Below are 7,891 nucleotides of genomic sequence, written 5' to 3' on the forward strand. Positions count from 1 at the left end.
ATCTATCTATCTATCTATCTATCTATCTATCTATCTATCTATCTATCATGGAGGAAGACAGAGAGGACCCCAATGATGAGATTTTGACCTAGGCTGAGGCTCATGCCCAGTGTCCTGTGTTGGAGGGACCAGCTATGGGCACAGATGTGCTATTGGGCAGCTATGAGCCAGCACTGTTGTGAAGAGGTCATGGCAAAGGAGCCATCCCACTGAACCTGGACCAGGGAACAGCCTATCCACCATGTAGGGTCTCATTGAGGCTCCCCACAGGAGGACCATATCCTGCTGTCTTGTCCCATGTCTCAAATCTCTCTCCATTGGGCTGTTCCATTTATGACAACTGGGTCTGGTGGGGCTCTTCCCCATTTCCTCCAAAACAACCTTCCTCCAAACACAAGTCTCTTAAACAGCATCTCACCCCCTCAGCAGTAGACCCCAAACAACCTCCTCTGCTCAGTCCATTCCTACTCTTTCCTTGGCTCCCTGGCCCAGGAACTTTCTCCTCATTCTCTCTCCAATGCTGTAGCTGGAACCTGGAACCTATACTGCAGATCATGCCAGGTATGGCTGCTGCTGCCTCCCCTGCTTCCTGGCATAAAGAGTAGGATAAAGAGTAGTCAAGACCAGCCTGCTGACTCCTCTCTGCAGTTGACTTCAGGCTGGCATCACCACTGCCCTCCTCCTTCTTTCCTTCTCTAATTTAGCTTCCTAGATGTTAAGCATCAGCCTTTCTTCCTGTATAATTACTATCCTTGACATCACAATGGTCTTGGTTCCTTCTTTAATAAATTGCAGAAGAGAAAAAAAACCTGAGGCAATCAGGGTTAAGTGACTTGCTCAAGGTCACATAGTAGTTTCTGTCTGGGGTTGGATTTGAACTCAGGTCCTCCCAAGTTCAATATATACACACATAATAGGGTTACACATGAAGCTCTTTAAGATCCACCAGAGTGTGTCTTCTACCAGCATAACCATTGAGAGTTCAGGTTCCCTTCTACCCAACAATGAAGCATCTGAGTAGGACTCTATTGGAGTCTTATTTACTAAGGGCTATGACAAAGGCATAAGTTGTTACTTAAGCAGCAATTATCTTTGAGATAGAAATGAGTTTCCATAGTTTTATAGACTTAATCCTTGGAGGCACCTTGGAAATAACCTATCCAAGATCTAAAAACTGTTTAGTCCAATGACCTTTTCTCAATTCTTATTTAATTAAATTCAAATCTAAACTTTCTGTAGCGTTAGGGATGGTCAACTAATGGGGAGCTTTTTTCTCCTTTGGCTACTGTGATGCTCCCATGTCTTAGTTCCCCTGTCTGACTACCCCTTCTCAGTCTCATTTGCTGTCTCATCATCTATGTCCTTGCTTTTTAAGTGTGAGTACATCTATAATTTTGTCTTCGAATTTCTTCTCTTCTCTCTTAGTACTCTCCTGGTAACCCCATTGGTTTCTCTGTGTTCAATAATTCCTGTACAGAGTACTCTAAGACAGACCTGCATCACTTGGAATAGGTATGGGCCAAAATTAAAATATGCTAAACTTCTTTGGGTCACAGATAGGTTAGATTAGAGACATACTGATGATAGTTGGTTGCCGTGGGTCACATGACAAACAAGAGAGTGTGCAGTGCCAATTTTTGGTGGGCTGCAAGTGGGCTGTGGGGTGTATGCTGTACAGGCTAAGCTATACATGTTTACCCCCAAACTCCCTCATGAACTCCAGCTCAATATTGCCAAATGCTTGCCAGATATCTCCACCTGAATATCTCTTAGGTAGCTGAAACTTATTATGTACAAAATGGGACTTCATCTATATTTTCCTCTAAACTCATCCTTCCTCCAAACTTCCCCATTACTGTCATGGGTGTCATCATCTTTTTACTCACTGAGGCTCATAATCTTGGCATAATCCTTGACTCTTACATATCACTTACCTCCCGTACACAATCATTTGCCAAGAAGTGTCGATTTTACTGACACAAAATCCCCCTTGCCCCCTCTCCCCCAAACACCTGAGTCATTCACTCTCCGAGTCAGGTCCTCATCATCTCTCAATCAGACTATTATAATAACCTCCTATTTGGTCTCTTTGTTTTTAATTTCTCCCCCTCCAATCCAAACTCCATACCATTGCCAAATTAAAACTCCAAGGACATGGGTCTGACAATATAGTTTTCCTGTTAAAATTTTTTTCAGTGGCTTCCTCTTGCTTCTAAGATAAAATACCAGTTGGGCATTTAGAGCCTTCTACAATTTGCCTCCCATCTGCCTTTCTAGATTTATTTCCTGTTACTGTCCACCACATGCTCTATTTTCCTACCAGATTGTTTCCTGAACTTGATCTCTCTTCCATCTCTGCCCTTGTTTAGAATGCTCCCTTGCTCCTACTCCTACCTTCTGGGCTCTCTGGCTTCTTTGAAGTCTTAGCTCAAGTGCTACCTTCTGAGTGAGATCCCCTTGATCCCACCCCACTTCCCAGGTGTTAATACTAACTCCCTCCTCAACTAATTTTGCATTTATTTATTAGTGTGTATGATAAGATCTTAATAAACACTTGCTGAATTGAACTGAATCTAATCCAACCCTCTAATTTTACAGATGAAGATCATAGATAGGTTCCAGATACAGAGATGAAATGAGACCATATAGCCCAACTTCCTCATTGAGGAAACTGAAGTCCAATTAGCTAAAGTGACTTGGCTAAGGTCACTCAGATAATAAGCTTCAGAGGTGACATATGAATCCAGGTCTAACCCCAGAGCCATGCTCTTCCCGCTAAACTATGCTGGTGGTAGTTGAGAAGCGGAGATAAATTGTGATTTGCTAAAGCTCACTTGTAATCAGGATGGTACAATGGAAGTGTCACTGGCCTCGGAGATAGGAAATCTAGTTTTTGGCCCCGGCTTTGTGATTTTCTGGCTAAAGAAACAGTGGAATTGGGACTGGGGCTTAGATATTCTGGCTCATCAAGTGCCCTTTCTACAAGCCTCACAGAAGCATTTTGGATTTGCTATTTGCTTGGATTCCTCCTCCCTTCCCCCTGCATGGTGGACATCAATCAGCCTTTGAGCTTTAGCTCTGACAAATATGTGAGGGAATTATCCTAAGGTCAAAGTCAGTCTCAGATGCAGATTGCCTGATTAGTTTTCATCAGCCAATGAGAGGTACATGAAGAAGGGAGGAAAGGGAAGAAGAGGGTTCTCTCTCATGCACCACCATAGCTTCAGACTCATCTGCAAAGAGAGACAATGATGCTGGACCTCCTTTAGCCCAGAGCAGAAAAGGAGTTCCAAAGTAGAGAACAGGATGTTACCTTGTAAGGAAATATAATTACCCTGCTCCTTGGAAAACTCTGGTTAATGGTGAGCTGAAAATCAGGGAACAAAAGTGACCTATCCTAGATTGAAGAGTGCTTAGGCCCCTTCACATGCCCCCTAGCACCCTGCCTCCTTGGTTATAACGTTGCTATTATTTTCCAGGCAGTTAGATGGCATGGTGGATACGAGTGCTAGACCTAGAGACAGGAAGACCTGAGTTCAAATCCTGCCCTAGACACTTACTTAGTTGTATGATGTTGGGCAAGCTACTTAACTTCTCTCACCCTCAGTTTCCTCATCTGTAAAATGGGTTGTTGTAAGGATCAAATGAAATAGTATGTGTAAATTACCTTGCAAACATTAAAATGCTTTACAAATATTGTGACGATGATGACTATCTTAACCTGAAACTTGAATTCTCTTACAATCACTTTAGGATAGAGAGATTGGGGCAGCATTTCTAGCTAAGCAGAGTGATGCCACTATAATTCTAAAGGCCACTTCTTTCTGGTAATAGATGAATGAGTTTTGTATATTTCTTCTCTTTCAAGAAGAAACATCAGAAGTTAGGTATCGCACATGAATTGGTTCACTCTAGAGTTGTGAATTTTGTCTAAGACTGTAAGCTCCTTGAAGGTAGGGATCATGTCTTAAAATCATAGACTGTTTAAACTTACTTAAAATTTTGGCATCTAGGACAAGCAACCTCCAGCATCTCTCTTACTGCCTGGTGCCATGCCTTACACATAGTAGATGCTTAATAAATATTCGTTGAATGAAAACATGTCCTTTTAATGAATAACCTGGTTTTATGTAGGATCGACAAAGAATTGAAGAGTCAATTTCCTCAATTTTAACAAGAACTAAAGTGAGGACACACAACTTTATTGATGTCCTAGTTGTCTCTCTCTGATCAACTCCCTTCTATTCATCACATTCTACTCCATGCCCCATTTATCTGCCCGTTTTCTCTCACCTCTCTAGCTGTTCACTTTTTCTTCTTGTTTCCAAGCCATGTGTCTTCTAAGCCATTTCTCCATCCATCCATTGGATGAATATGTTTGCACGGGGAGGACCATGTTCATGAATAATGCTTGGGTGAGATACAAACACCTTTGTATGTATGGGATTACACATGCATGGGGGATATATATAATATATGCATATTATATATAATATATATAGTACAGGGATCTATGTTTTTGTTGATATGCATATTACTAAATGGGAAGCATATTTATTTCAGGGGAGATTCACTTGACTTTTAGGTTATATATGTTGGAGGTGGATATATATGTGGAAGAGAGGTATGTGGGTTGATGTGTAGGTATGGGGTGATGGTAACTGAGCTTATAGTAAGTGCTTTGCCAGAGAAATTCAAACTGGAATTTTAGAGAAGGGAGATTAGTCATAAAAGAGACAGCTATGGAATGAAAAATCAGCAATGCATAATGAATCTCAGGCACATTGAATGTCCTTGGAAGTTGCAGGTAATCATCTATTCAAGATAAAGCTGATTTTTTGTGGGTCTATATCATTGTCCTGTGAGGAGATGATGTGCCCTCAAATTCTACATAGGTTAAGTTAGACATGAGTTTCTATAACTTGGCCTGAAGCCAGCGTTCATGGAAACAATCCCGTACTGAACAGGTCTGGGCAGGGTTCTATTCAGGGTCATGGCAGTAAATCAGGATATCATTCTAGATACACAATTACATTGAGGTCAAAAAGTTCACAGAATAAATCACTGATGAAATGTTGAAACATGGATAGAATATTACAAAGACTGAACAGTGTCTTGGCATACCTTGTAATGGCTGTAGCAGATACAGAATGCAATCTTTCATTCTTCTTCCATCTGAATTGGAAGGACACCATACCTTTCCTCCCCACCCACCATCTTGCTATAGAACAGGCCACATAGATTTGGTTTCATAAGTTGGTAATGAGTGTCAGAGAACATTGGCTCTTCAGGATAGCTGCACTCAGTTCTAGTTATTTATTACACAGTTGCAGCTCCCCACTTATTTCTTTACAGAAAGAATTAGACCCTTGACATAGGACATATCTGAATGAGTTCTAGTTTCAAATCTACCCACCAAGGTCTTGAAGGGCCACTATCTTAGGGAGGAACAAACCTCACTGAGATAACCAGCCATTGTACAAAACTGATGGAGCAATCATTCGTGGAGTTGAGTGATAGAGTGTTACTTAGTGGGGTTGAATATATCTTATAAGTTATGGTTCTTCCTGGGGATGGCAGAGCAGCTTCCTTTCTTTGGATGGTACCAGTGACCAATCAGGAAAGCATTGGTCTAAAAATCAGAGTACCTAGAAGATTTGAGTATTTATTAGCTATATGGCCTTGGGGAAGTCATTTTACCTAAGTTAAATTCTCTGTTAAATGAAGGGATTGGACTAGAAGATGTACAAAAGAAAGAATGTTGACTCTGAGTCATAGGGCTTGGGTTCAAATCCTACCACTGATGCGTATTACTTCTGGCCTCAGTTTCTTTATCTGTAAAATGAGGGAGTCATACGAGATGGTCTCTACGGTTCCTTTCAGTTCAAGAGTTTTGATTCTGTGATCCTGTCTCTATAATCCTTTCTACCTTTTGACCTTAAAGTCTAACATTTCTCATCTGCAAAATGAGGGTGATAGCAATAGTTGTGGTACTCTGTTGCACAGGATTCTTGAATGATGCTATGTATGGCATAGTGGAGAGGGTTCTGGACTTGGAATCAAGAGAACTTGGGCTCACAGCCCATGTCAGACATATATTAATTGTGAGACCTTGGACAATGCAGTTAACCTCTCTGTTATTCAGGTGCTTGATCTGCAAAATAGAAAAGGGGTAGATCTGTAGCCTCCAAGGTCCCTTCTAGCTCTAAATATATGTATAACTACCCCCAACATATATAACCTCATGACCACATAGGATACCATAGGTAAAGCATTTTGTAACCACAGAACATTACATAAATGCAATTTATTATTAACTCTATTGACATGAGGTTGTGAGTGGGAATAGGGCAAGGAAAGCCAGCAGGGGCCAGGAGAAATGTTTTAACCTGTAAGATATACATTTAATGCCTAACCTGCCCATAATAGTCATGAGCATTGACCTTCTAATGATGTACCTTGTCATCTGGGGTGATTTGGGGTTAGACTGACCCTGGCTGACCTGGCCTAGCTTTCACTTTAGGGGGAGATCCACAGCCTGGGGTTGGAGCAGACAATGACTGTTGAGAGGGTCCCCAGCTGGCAGTTAAGCCTCCTTCAATCTGTAACCATTGGCTCATTAGCACTGGAAATATTCCAGACGCCTCAGCCTGGGCCAGACCATTCCAGACTGGGTTGCTGAGCTACTCTTGGAATGTCTCCATGAGGGTGGCCTCACTTCAGTTCAGATCCTGGGCACCCAGCTGGACTACATATGTGTAATCCAAAATGGAATCAAGCCGCTAGCCCTATCGGTGGACAGTCACTCTGCTCTGTTCATTCTCCAAAGATTGCTTGGATTTCAGTGATAAAATTCCCATCATGGACTATATTTGAACAAGTTGCACGACTCTTCAGCAGACTGATTATGAAACCTGCTCTAACCTAATTGGTTGTCTCCTGGTTCTATGTGAAAGGAATAAAGGAAACTATGGTCCTTTCAAACTTTTCCAGTATGTGAAATGAGCAGTTTCCTGGCTCTGTGGATCTGAGATGAGTGGGACTCAGAGTGGCTGCCAGGACAATCTGTCATTGTGTTCTTAGGCATCACTTTTAACCCCTAGCTAGAGGACTTGAGCCTTCAAGGTTGCATTCTCCCCTCACAGAAACTGGAGCACTGACGTGGGTTCTTCTGCCCTATAGCATATCTGGGAAAACTGCTTTTACTAAAAGACACAGCAGCATGCCTGGCTGATGGGGAGAAAACTTATAGACAGATGAGTGGCTAGAACTTTGAATGAAAGGCCATGTAGGCCGATGGAAAGAGCAACTGGATATGGAGTCAGAAGAGCTCAGCCACTTAATACTTGGGCAACCCTGAACAAGTCACTTAAATTCACTAGATCTCTGTTTTATCATCAAGAAAATGAGGGCTTTGGGTCAGATGATCTCTAAGGCCCCTTCCAGCTCTGGATCCTGTGATCCTAAGTCAGGATTAATTTATTAATTAACCAACAATTGATCAACCAGGCAGGAATCAAAGGATCATAAGTTTTGACCTTTGGCAGGGAAAATGGAAGCCATCTGGTCCCATCTCCTCATTTTATAGATGAGGAAAATGGAGACTCAGACAGGTAGCTAGGACACATAGTGAAGAAAGTACTAACAGGAAGTTGAATTCAAATCCTGTCTCAGATGCTTTCTGGATGTATGACCTGGGTGCCTGAACTAGTCTCTCTAGGTCTAAGTTTCCTCTTTTGCAAAATGGAGCACCTATCTCAGTGTTGTTGTGAGGATCAAATGAGATATTTGTAAATTTCTTGGCAAACCTTAAAGGGTATATAAATGCTAGGTATTATCATTGTCACATCATTAATTACCCAAGGTCACACAGTTACTAAATGTCAGAAGC

At 41.8% G+C, this 7,891-nt stretch overlaps 1 protein-coding gene and 1 pseudogene across 1 annotated transcript in view; both read left to right on the forward strand.

Moving 5' to 3' along the window:
- The window catches only part of TMEM178B (transmembrane protein 178B), a 457,319-nt gene that overhangs the window by 72,803 nt on the left and 376,625 nt on the right, over positions 1 to 7,891 (forward strand). The window lies entirely within an intron of this gene.
- LOC138160363 (speedy protein C-like) lies at positions 24 to 605 on the forward strand (annotated as a pseudogene).

This window comes from Petaurus breviceps, unplaced genomic scaffold, assembly GCF_028583685.1.
Source record: "Petaurus breviceps papuanus isolate PSGF00001 unplaced genomic scaffold, PetGlider_PUasm1.0 181, whole genome shotgun sequence".
Classification (NCBI taxonomy): domain Eukaryota; kingdom Metazoa; phylum Chordata; class Mammalia; order Diprotodontia; family Petauridae; genus Petaurus; species Petaurus breviceps.